Source organism: Drosophila gunungcola, assembly GCF_025200985.1.
Source record: "Drosophila gunungcola strain Sukarami chromosome 3L unlocalized genomic scaffold, Dgunungcola_SK_2 000002F, whole genome shotgun sequence".
In the NCBI taxonomy this organism is placed as follows: domain Eukaryota; kingdom Metazoa; phylum Arthropoda; class Insecta; order Diptera; family Drosophilidae; genus Drosophila; species Drosophila gunungcola.
In genome coordinates, this window is record NW_026453178.1 from 1,312,663 (window position 1) to 1,325,731 (window position 13,069).

Here is a 13,069-nt window from a genome sequence, read left to right on the forward strand (position 1 = left end):
TCTGGGGTATCTCTGGGTTCGTTACGAAAATTGCCCCGTTATTAAAATTTAACGCCGCAAAAGCGTAAAATTGCCACATTTATGTCCTGCAATGTCGTTCCCCTTCCCCTTCCCCTCATCCCCGGCCATCACCGCCCACTCAATGACTGTTGTGCGTGCATTAAAAGTTTTTAAAATACACACAAATTGACTTTTGATGTTTCGCGGTTGATTTTCCGCATATTTTTGTTGCTCCTGCTTCAATGCTATAAATGGTGCGTAAAAAGTTTATTAAATTTTAAAGTTTCCCTCGACAAAGTGTGTGTGTGTGTAAGTGGAATTTCCATAAAAATAATTTTTCAATTATTCAGGCAGTAACGAAAGCAGACAAACGCTTTGGATTTCAACTGGTTTGCCACATGGCAACGGCTGTTGGAACACTGGTGTTTGTATACTCATGAACTTATACGGGAAAGTAGTAGTAGACGGAAAAGCACAAAAAAAAAGTAAATTAGGACCCCGAAAAAGACAATACCCTAAAAAAATTATTTTTTCAATGAAATAATGTATATATGAAAGATTAAACATGATACCATTATGTGTTGTTGCAAAACAACTTATTTTCATTCCACACAACAAATTTTTTAGCAAAATGTTTTTGTTTTTTTTTTTCAACTTTGAATTTATTACTGTTATAAATTGAATTTTTTTTTTTGCAGTTTTCTTCTTTTAACTCTAACGAAAATACCCTTTAAAAAAGTGTGAAATAGAGATGGTGATGGCGTCATGTAATGAAGTTTTAAATGAAGTGCGACAACTAACCGAGCAGCAGCAACAACAGCCGCCACACAACCAAAGGAGTCGCAGAAACAACAACTGCGGCGCGACATTTTGTGGCAATAACGTTGATGATGGTGCCGCCGAAAACTGAGAGGCGGAGATGGGGTAGGGGGCGTGGCCCTTTCAAATTCTCGAACACACACACATGTGGCATCATGGCAACCTCCGACTGACTATTGCAATAATTTGGCAGCAAGTGTCGCCACCCTAGAACGAATGAACGAACTCCGAACTCCAACTGCATATTCCTCTCTGCGAGTTTTCCTCTTTTCAAATTTGGGGTTTTTTTCTTTTTTAAATTGGCAAAAGCCTGCTACTTGTCCGGGCCCAAAGTTCCTGGTGTTGGTGAGTGCCTTCTGTGCAGTGTTCGGTGTTCAACGGGCTGTCAACATTGCTACTTCATATTGTGTTGCCTACTGTGCCTTCTTTTGGCCAAAAGGGGAATTGTATTACGGCTGCTGACAGGCCAGTCCCTTGCTAAAGTGCTACTATTTGGTTGGAGATATAGGGATGAATAACTCCAAACCAGAGAGGTCTAATGTTCACTGAGATTTCTTCGTTGCAAAATCACTGCAGGTAGCTTATACTTTACATATTCTGTGGAAATAATAACTAAGTGAAAAAAGGCATATTTTTTGTAGGGTGTAAGATTTTCTACAACGTTGGGAAGTCAATTTTAGTTTTGCAAGAAGTTTGACTGCATAATTGTTCCTATTTTTCAACAAAAAAATTTTTGGCTTTGATTTTCATCCATTACAGTTTTTTGTAATTTTAAGTGATTAAATATTACAAATTGTAAAAATTAATTAATTTGACTATTTTCGGATTTGATTTTAATGTATGAAAATTTAATTTAAATTGAAATTTAAAATATAAAAATAATGTTGCTAATATAGACGCTTAATATTTAATTTAAACAATAAATATATAACTTAAATTTCAATTTCAATAGTCATTTATTTATTTATCAGAGTAGAACCCGCCCAAACCCCTATATCCAACACTTCACAACTCAAACACTTGACGTATGTCAGGAAAATACTTCATGCTTTCCTTTCAATTGCACTCCCATTTTGAGGACTTCAAACCAGCTGCTGGCGTTAATTATGAATATCAATCAGAAACTGAGACAAATAGAGGGCAATAAAGAAAATACCCAACACCCGTTGCACATCGGCTACAGCGGCGAATTTGTCACACAATTTTGAATAATTCGCTTCACGCTTCTTGATTAACAGACAGAAACATTTTTCGGAATATTTTAATGACCGGCGTTGATGATGATAAAGAGCGATCAAAACAGTTTAAAGAGCTATCAAACGCTGCCTTATGCAAGCCATCACATCTGCATAAATAATAAGGGCAGCCCTCGAATGTCTATTTGTCGTCTAACACTCACCGGCGGCACCTTTTTTGATCTCCAAGCGCCAATTTGGTTTTTATTTCAACCTTTTTGTTTTTGTTTTGTGTGTCTGGCAGCGAAATTCCAATCAAGTTCCCAACTATCAAAGGGAAAAATGCCGACGACGACGTTGTACAAATTTGTGTCTACTTTGTTTCCATGAAAACTTTTTTTGCCAAGCCAGGGGAAGATAAGCAAAATAGTTGGCAGCTAGCAGCTAGCAGCCAGCAAGGAATAAATACTTTGCCCGAAAAGTTCTTCGCTTGGCACCTGAACAAGAACAACAAATAATAGGTATAAATAATAATTACCCAACTGCAGTTACACTGATTTGTAGCTCGCGAATGGTTATCAAAATTTATGCGGCAAAGTTTTTCGGGTTTCCTAGGTGGCTACCGCTTCTGCTGATACTGCCACCAGAAATTTCATAACTCAAATTAATGCTTATTAATTTTTATTGCCATTATTTGTGGCCCATTATTAATTATCTATTTGGTATTTTTATTGCCTCAAGACTGAAAAGGTGCCAACGAAATGAATTCGTTTTATTATAATATCTTCGGTTGAGGTTTTCTGGTTTTTTTTTGTACCGGTTTTGTATGCAAATGGGAATTATTGAGAAGTTATAGAGCATTCGTTTTGGATTTTGCATTTAAATTCTGTTATTTCTGTAAATGGTTTGAGTAAAGAAGTGGCTTAATTCCTAGGCTTAAAAACGATTCAACAGAATTTATACAAATATGGAAAGTTAAATGTATGAAATTATTAAAAATATCCAATCAAAATTTCATGCTAAATGAGAGGTGTCTGAAAACTGTTATAATTTGCAACTTAAAGCATTAATTTCTAATAAGGAAGGCTTTTCTTTTAATGATAAATACAAATTTGCACACCATATTTACTTCTTTTCTAAGTAAAAACCGTGTTAATTTTGTTAAACGTTGTATATAGGATTTATTTAATACGTAAAAGAAACAGAAACAGAAACTTAAATTAAATTTTCCTCCGAAATAAAGTAAATTATTTGACATCATTTTATTTTTGATTAGGAAAGTCAAAAAAAGATCCAAACAATTTATTTTACTACGAAATCCGAATCCTAGCTATAGATTACCTTATCCATCATTTCAGCTTGATAAGCTTCCCATTGATTGCAAATCGCGCTCATCCATCAACGAAAAAGAAGGACTAAAATTAATTAAACTAATAGCGAGGCAATGCTAATCACTTAATTACTTCTCCAATCGCCAGATGTTTTTGCCCATCTCCAAGTCCTCTATTTTTGCACAGCTCTACCGGGCTTCCTGCATATTTATAATTTGAAATTAAATTTGGGCGAGAAGTGCAAGCATGATCCATTGAGCCAAGGAAAACCAATCAATCAAAGACGACAGAGCGGATCCTTGGGGTCCTGGTCCTGGGATGCCTTTGAGCAACTGGCCATCCCCTACTTTAGTTTAAGCTGCCCGCTTGATTACCGTTCAAAATTGATTGATTAAATGCCGTTGTCAACCGTTCTCCTGCAATTCTCCTCCTCTGACAAAACTGTCAGCGCTTTTGTCAACCGTCTGCGGATAAATCCCCCAGGGTTTTGCAGCTGTATCCAGGATGCTCCAGCCTTCAGGAAGACAAAAAACCGAAAGCCGAAAACTGAAAACTGAAACCGAAACCGACGAAAACGAACGAAAAAAACACATGCTGGCATTTTAATTTAATTACTTACAGCATCCGAGCTGCGAAAGGAGCCAACGCGAAGACACATTTTACTCCTACATCCGTTTAATTGATTAATAAAGATTGTCAACTGAGCCGTTTTTGTGGGGAATAAATGGCGTTCACACGTCAGTTGGGCTGATTTGACAAGGGTTCCCCAACTCCCAAATCCCAGATCCCAGATGGGTGTCAGATGTAGGACTATGCAATTACGGGGTTCTTTCCTTCATTTTTTTTTTTTTTTTGGGGTTGATAATGAGCGGATCGGAGTGAAATAATTATGGTGCTCAAGGAGGTCCCCAAATCGAAGGGTGTTTACATTTGTTTATGTCAGGTCTGGAACCTAAATTGGGGTTGCATGTTAAGCAAAGGCAGATAAGTGAAATTAGGATCGAAGAAATTTTAATATGCATTGGGGGAAAATATCTTATGATGGGGTTGATATTGAGGAAAATTTTTTAGACAAGGAAATCCTGTAAAAGATATAACTTATGACAATTATATACAAGAGAAGTGGCTTTTGAAGCTATAAGAAAAATGTTAAACTAATTTATACATTATTAAAAAAGCATACATTACTCTTAAAATGGCTTTGAAAACTATAGATTGTTTTTAATATTATTTTTCCTATAATGTCAATTTATTTTATTTTTTCAAAACTTTTTATTATTTATATAGCAATTTTTTGATGCAAGTGTCACATATAACCATTTTAATTCTCACTTCCTATATAATAGCTCATAAATTACAGATAGTAAATATAAAGTTAGACAGTTTTCGAGTTCTGCCAGAGTTGCCACACTATCGCTGGGATAGAGCCATTACCCAAACCACACTCATTTCACATTTGAGATCCCGAGTGGCCATTGTCATCATCGTAAATCTCAACTAACTGTCAACCAAGCGAGTTCTATGGCACAATTCAATGAGTGCCTCTTCATAAATCTCGACTACCCATGTCACTCTTGCCCAATTTTTTTGTGGCGTTTCTCTTTTCAGACTTATCAGAACAAGTTGACTTGTGTCCCCCTTAATTGTCTTTAATTTAGTGTACAACTGAAATTACAAAATCACCTGAAAACTAAATTTGTATTGTACACAAAAACGAATCAGATTAATTCATTTTCAGAATATAGTCGAAAAGCTAAGGCTGAAGATAAGCGAGAGGTTTCACAAATTGAATCTAATCGTGCGACTATCTAGGTGTAATTACAATTAACTTGGATGGGGAGAAAATCGAGGCAAAAGCTAACGGACAAAAAGATAATGAAATAATTTTTTGTGCGTGGCAGGTTCAATGTGGGTGTTTTTGTGTGTGTGTGTGTGCGAGTGTGATTGTGGTGGAGGTGGTGGTGTGTGTGATGGGTGATGGGTGATGGGTGGTAACGCTTAATGTTGGTTAGCCCTAAAAACAGTTTCCACTTTCGGGTAGGTAATCAATCATTGTCAATGCCCTGTCAATGCTGTGGTCTGCATGCCGCAGGGGTTGGATGGATGGATAGGTGGATAGGTGGATCGGTGGCCAGATGGATGCCCAGGCGAAACTTACATTACCTACCAGTGCACTGGGAGAAAAAGCAAAATGATATTCTTTGAATATAAACACTTATTTGATAACATTAATTAAACGTATTAGTTCATATTTTTTATATTCTGACAAAAAAAAGCTATTAAAACCTTAAATTATTTTTTAAGGAGTCTAAAAGTGTGATTAATTTTGCTTTTTCTCGACACTCAATAAATCTACAGACACCTTTTGTCCTACAATTATTCTTATTTACTTATGATAATAGTTAAGGTAAATAAGTATTTTTCACTGTGCATTTGAATTAAATTAAGGGTGTGAGATTGGCATTGAAAGTGTGTGAGCCTTGACAGTTTCAAATATTTGCCTATTTCTAGAGAGACAAGAGGAAATGCCGCCGCCGCCGCCGCGGAAATAACTCCATCAAAAAATAAAACCAGAACTAGGCCACCGACGCATGAAAACTAATAAAAATCAAAATGAAATCAAATTAAATAAACAGCTAAACAACAAACAAAACAAACACAACAACAACGAAAAAAACAGGAAAATAGAATGCGAATGGCAACAATAAAGCAGAGCAATTACAGCAACAACAAACAGACGATAAAACCGGAGAAAGGACTTTGAGATGAGGCGAAAATTTAAGGCAACCGAGGAGGCCTGAGATAAATTTTCCAAGGCAGACACAATGAAAATTACGGCAACACGAGGAAAAGTCGAAGGACTCGGGCTGAAAAGGAAAGCCGAAGGAAAAAAGTAGCGGAAGGAAATGCCATTATGACGTAAATGTGCTAAAATAAAACAACATGGCGGACAACCCAAGTAACAACAACGAAGCGTGTCGAAAGCTATACTACATATATATGAGTGTGTGTGTGTGTGTGTTTGGTGTGTGTGCGTATTTTGTGGGGCTAATGTCAAAGTCAATCTTAGGAAAAACGCGTAGCGCATAAACATACAACAAAAGTAGAGAGTACAACGGCAAAAGGCAATAGCAGTTAACCGAAAAAAAAAATAAAAGCAAAAAGGAAAACCCAAAAAGAAAGCATGGCAAAGCAACCCCCAATTTTCAACGCGGGGGGCTTTCGCCGGAAAAACCCAACGCAAGCCGGAACCCCTCAAACGACAACTCGATTTTTCTTCTGACACAAGAAAAATTGCCGAAATTAAAGCAAAAAGAAAAACAATTTTCTCTTTTTCCTCTCTCTTTTGCGCCGCCCCCATTGTAAGGGTTAGAAAATCTTTGGAGACCAAAAGTTCCGCAAAAGAAATATTGTTTAAAATGCGAAATGAAGATGAAAATGTTAAACACGTTCCGGAATTGTTTTCTGCGTTTCTTTTTATTTTTGGCTCGTGTCAGTTTTTGTGATTTGTCTAGTTGCAAAGGTGAAAAGAATAGGAAATTTGGCAACAGGAGAAAGAAAAACTAACAAACAAAAGTTGGAGAAAAAGTTCAAATGTTTTCTGGCGAAAAAGTTGGAAAGCCTCACGTGGTGCTATGTGAGAATCTCCTGGGTAAATTTTAATCAGAAAATGCTGGGAATCATATTTCTTTTGGAATTAAATAAGTTAATGACACATTTATTGTATAAATTCCTTGAACTTAATTTTTTTGAATTGTTAAAAGGTAATAGGTCAAATTATTCTTATTATAATTTTGTACCACAAAAAAATTCCTAAGTTCGAAAACTTAATAAAGGTTGTGGCGAAATCTTGTCAGCTTTAAAAAATTTTTTTGAGTTTTAAAAACATTTTTAAATGCTTCTAAAAGTATGCTACAATTTATTTGTTACCCGAAAGAAAAATAAATACAAGTCGAAAGATGAAGCTCTTTTTGTACAGCATACTTTACGGCATAATTAAAAAAAAGATATCAAACTAAGCAAGAAATAAAATGTACTGTTGGAAACTATTTTAAAAATAAAAAAAAACTTTCTCATATTATAAAAAATTTCAATTATTTAAGCTTAAAAATGTTCAAGGCTTCCAAATTTTAATTAGAAATGCCCCGAATAAGGTACATTTTCCTGGGCTCTATTCGACAATAACAACAAAGTAGCTCCTAACCCCTTTGCCAAGGTTATGGCAAATAACAACAACAGAGCACTAGAGCAAAGTCTGCAGCGTCTACGCTCTCTTTGTCTGCTTTTCCCCACTTTTCCCCCGCTTTCCCCATTTCCCCCTGGCACTCTACTCTCTTTTGGCTCTCTCTTCCGTTGGTCTCTCCCCCGCAGGATTTTCCCTTTTTTTTATATATACGTATATTCTGCAGTCGACACTTTGGGGGTGGTTAGATAAAATGTGGAAATTGTTGAAAATGCCGCCCGCCTCTCGGGCAGCCGATGGTGCTGCATCGTTATGTGGGAAAACCCGGGTCGACGGACTTGGATGGATGCCGCCTTTGCCGTTTTGGGGGTGGTTGATGGGTGGATAGGTTGTTGGGTGGCTAGGTGGCTGAGCGGTATGGAAGGTGCGACTGCGACAGAAGACAGACGAAGGACGACAAACGACAGACGACGGCGGCAACTGTTTTCACTCCATGTCCTTGCCACCGTCTTCTGCTCCTGCTGCTTCTTCTGCTGGCAGGCATTTTCAAAAAATTTCCTTCCTTATTTCCCAGTTACACAAGGAGCTAAGGTTTCCATAAAATCTCAAAAATCACAAGAATCCATCTGATCAGTTTCTCACATAGTTGCAGGGCAACAACTCAGTGAAAAACATTTCTATATTAGCTTTCAAATGACTTTAAATATAAGCAGGAACACATTCATTTTTATTTAAATTGAGTTCAACAAAATATTTAAAAAGAAAAATTTGGATAGCTGAAATTTATACAACAAATTTAAATTTTTATTAACAACTATTAAATTTGATCCCTAAAACAGTTTTCCATTTTTTTACGTTACTTTAAAAAAACCAGTCGTTTTAAAGCCTAATAAAATTCTACTAAAAATATTACCACAATAGATTATTTGTTATGAGAACAGGATTAAAAAATTTAATACTCTTTTATATTATTTTTAGAAATCTGTAAAGAATTGTATTGTAACGTCGATTTTCCCTCAGTACATTTGCCAGCCGTTTTCCCTCATTTCTTTTTTTTTTTTTTTTTGGGAGGAAAACTCGGCAAAAATAACAACAATTTTGGCACTCATAAAAAAAGGCGAAGGACTGAAGGACCAGGAGGGTGAGACTGAACAGAGGAAGTAGGAAATTTGAACTTGGGCTTGTGATGTATGTCCGATGTCTGTGGAGACCCAAAAACTGCCAATGCGGCCGACCACTGCGGCAGAGTTTTCCCTGGTCGAAATGAAAATGGCAGACGAAAATGTTAAGCGATGGATGGATGGGCAGTTGCCACCGGGTGGTTTGACCTCTCACCCCTCCCAATATCGCTCCTCGCCCATCAAGCAAACTGGTGAAAGTTGCCCTTGAATGGTGTTTTCTGGATTATGTTCTGTTCCGCCTGCTCTCCCAATTTCCCTGTCCCCTGACGTCTACGCCTTTCTCCTCTCTCTGGCTAAATTTTCCTGCTTTTCCCTGCATTTCCAATTGAGTTTTGGGTCCGGTGTTTGCGGGCAAATTGAAGTCGATAAACAGAAGTCCAGGAAAAGCTATGGGCAATCAACATATGAAAATAATAACACAAAATTGGGCTCCAAATATTTGATTGAAAAGGTGCAGGTTTTTCGTATGCTGGCAAAAACATTATTGTTTATGAGATTTGCAATCATTTTAGATATTATTTAATATTTCGTATCCCCGAAAATAAAATATTTTCGACTACTTGTATTAAAGGTCAAACGAATATGGTACCAAATGTTAAATACAATTTTTATTTACGCTTTTCAGAACTCGTCGCAGCTTCTTTTTAAAAAGTTCAAAGTTAAAATATCAAAATGGTTTGTAAAACTCACCTCAAAAAATTCCTATTATGTCCACTTTTTGTTGTCCAATTTTTACAGAATTCCGCAATGCAATTGCAATATTTGGTTTTCAGTGGGCTGTAAAATGGTTATTTCACTTGGGTTCATGTATTTGTAATTTTATCGGTTTCGGATCGTATACGTTTTTGCATTAGCACGGCACGGAACGGAATGGTTGCATTTTCGTATATTATAATTGCTTTCGCTACATCGGACTGATGATTTTAGTGTTTATTTTGGCTGGCGATCCGTTCTTCAATTCACGTTTGATTTGACGAACCTAAAGAAGATATTGCAAATTAATTATTGATCACGTGCAAGTGGCGTAAATAGCAGTTAAATAGTAAACAAAAGACAGGCAGAGGGGCAATAAAAACGCAGACGTGGCTGTTTGAATAAATGAAGAAAAAACAAAAAATTGAACAACACAACCGACAGGTGTGAGTGAAAAGGTGTAAGCCAGCCAACAACAACTAAATCAAATCGCAGGAAAATGCCTGGATTTCCCCTCCTCGTTTAAACCGTCGCTTGGCTGACTTTCAATGGGCTCTGGGGCAAATATTTTAAATGCGCAGATTTTTGGCATGTTTTAGTGGCAGTTCACGTTTTGAATTGTTGCCATGCCCCACGGAAACGGTCCAACGCTCGTTTCACTGACAATTTAATACAAAAAATGCCAAACATTTTCACAAAATAAAAGGACCAGCTCAAAAAGCTAACGTGGAAAAAGTTTGGCAGTCGTAAAGCGTGTGTTAACCCTTTAAGTATCCAACAAAAATATGTGTGTGTACGTGGACAGGAAAATGCTAAAAAAGTTGTTTGAAACGGAATTGTAAGTTCCTTTTTTATGAATGTGCCTTGCAAAGATATAAATACCTTATATAACAGATAATTTTCGTTAATTAAATTGTGATATTTTTAGAGAAACCAAATAAATGAAGTCAAAAATAATTCTTTGGAAAAAGTAATATAAAATTAAAAAGTCAATGAATTTTATAATATGTGAGTTCGTAGTGGAATTAATGAAAAACGAAACACAACCAATAATATACAACAGTTGTAAAATAAATTAAAAAAGGTAGAAAACCCCTTTTTAAGAAAATAAAATATTTTAGAAGAAAATCTAATTAAGATAATCTTAAGAAAACAAGATTGACAATTAAGCCCGCAAAATAAACAAAAAGAAAAAGGACCAAAAGTTCCTATTTATTTTAACCCCAACTCAAATATGAATAATTTTGTTGCTTGGCACAAGTCTGTAAACATTTTTGCACTTATTGCTCCGACATTCCCTGAGCATTTTGCATAATTTAACACACGGGTTGGCTGTGACCCCCAGCAGCACCAACCACATCCCTTGGATTTTCCACCCGCTGAGTCTGGCATACGGCCCCGCCCCCTTTTCCTGCTAATACCATTCCGCCCCCCTTTTTCGACCAGAAGTGATGCGTGTGCTATGCTGCTCCCATTCAAATGCCAGACTAACTCAATTAGAGAGCGCAGACAGAAGTTGAAGTTGAATGTTACTTTGACTGCTGGCCAACATGCGAGTGCAAAGAAATAAATAAATATAACGAAACAGCTGAAATTGTTTCGCTCGAATATTTATGGAATTAAAGCGAGGAGGGTTTAAGGAAACAAACTTCAAAAAGACGTCTCAATAAAAAGACAGCCGGCAAAAAGAAAAAGAACTCGCCAAAAAGTATCTAGATACTAGTTACAGCTAGCTACAAGATACTCGCAGAAAAGCAACAGCGATGTCTGGCTTGTAAACTTTACTCGTAAATGTACACAGACAATATTTAGAACAAGCTCGGGTCAACACTTTCATTTGATCAAATAAATATATTTCAGTGACTAATTTAGCTAATGCAGTTGGAGATTTTCTAATTGAACTTAAATTATTACTCATATTTGCCCCATGCAAAACTTGTTTTGTAAACATTGTAATACAGTACATATCTCCAGAAACTACAAATGGAAAATATATTTAGTTTGGTGACTAATTTTTATAGTAAGCTACAGCCGGAGGAAAACAAATATTTATAAACTTGAAAAAAGCGACAGAAATTATATAATTTATTTTAATAAATTGAGCTTTTTGAAAAAATTCACTTCAGACACAAAGAATTTTTGGGTTTTTAAAATAATTTTAAGTAATTTTGCGTGAAAAATTGTTCTACCCAAATTTTATTTAAAAAACAATAGATAACCAAATTAGCTTGGAAAGTTATAAAAGTAATGCTATCTTAAGTTTTTTTGAATTTTAAAGTTTTGCCGGCATTTTCCTCTCTCTGTACGATAAACACAACAGAAAACAAAAATAAAATGAAAACAAGGAAAAAGCGAAAAAAAGAACTTGGCGTCGTCTGAGTTTTTAGCTCTCTGTGCTCTCTTGTGGTATCTTTTTTTTTTTTTTGTATTGCAGCTGTGTGAGTGCGTGGTTGTTGTTGTTTTCCCCATTTTCCGGTAAAAAATGTGAATGATTTTTCCTTCACTTTCATCAACAGCTGCGCTCACAAAAATGCTTGTTGTACTCTTTTGTTTTTGCGATTACTTATGTATTTGTTATTATATTAGATACACATACATATGTGTTAGCTTTTTTTTAGTATCTTTACCGTTTGGCTATGTTTTTGTTGTTGTGTATTTTTATTTTTATTGCAGGCTTATGGGATTTTTTCTATGTTTTTGTTTGTTTGTTGATATATATTTAATGTATTTATTTGTTGTGCTTTTATTGATTTCTTGGTATTGTGTTCTTCGCCGGCTTGCTATTTTGCAAATGCCGCCGAAATTGCAATCAATTGCAGTTTTATATCGTTAGCTCGCTACAGATACTCACGCACACAAACACACACACACAAGCACTCGCGACGTCGACTGCGACGCCGACTGCGACTGCGGCGTCGACTGTGCTGCTTGCGTCGTTTTGTACGTTAATTAAACGCGCGATTTTTTATTTGTTTCTCTTTTTGTCATTCATTCTTTTCTTTTCATTTGTTTCGTTTTGTTTCTCTCCCCCCTTTTTTGTTTTTATTCCGCCTTGTTATTGTTATTAACTTTTGTTATCGGGGGCTGCCTTTTGGGGCTGTTTTTTTTTTTTATTTCCCGTCTGCGGTGTGAATTTTCAGTGACTTTCGCGATTTTCCTTCTGCCGCGCTGTGTAGTTTTTCCGGTGATTTCCACTTGCTAACTGACTTTCTTCCGACTCGACTTTTCCAAGCGGAGCGGCCGGCCGTTTTGTTTTGCAAAATCCACAGAGAGAGCAAGCGAGAGAACAGAAAAACAAAACTTAATTGTGCGCCGGTCCAAAAACGTGTAACGTAATACGTAAGGCCAGCCCGCCATCACGTAACGTAATGTTGGCTGGAAACGTAAAATTCGAAACGGGTATCGTTATTTAACGGATTACAACTATAAACAGTAAAATAGGTATAAGAAAAGCTAAGGCTGACATACGCAGAAAAAAAACATTTACCAATTTTAAAGTAAAAATTTTGTTGGTTAAATTTTGATACAAGTAATTGTAATCAACAGTAAATGAAACCGAAATATGCAGTTAGAATAGTTCAGCTAAATAGAAGTTCCCTCATTTGACAAGTGACTTGCTGTTATTAAGTTCTTTACAATGTTTATGTAACTTATAAATTAAAATTTTTCAATTTAATTAAGCCATCA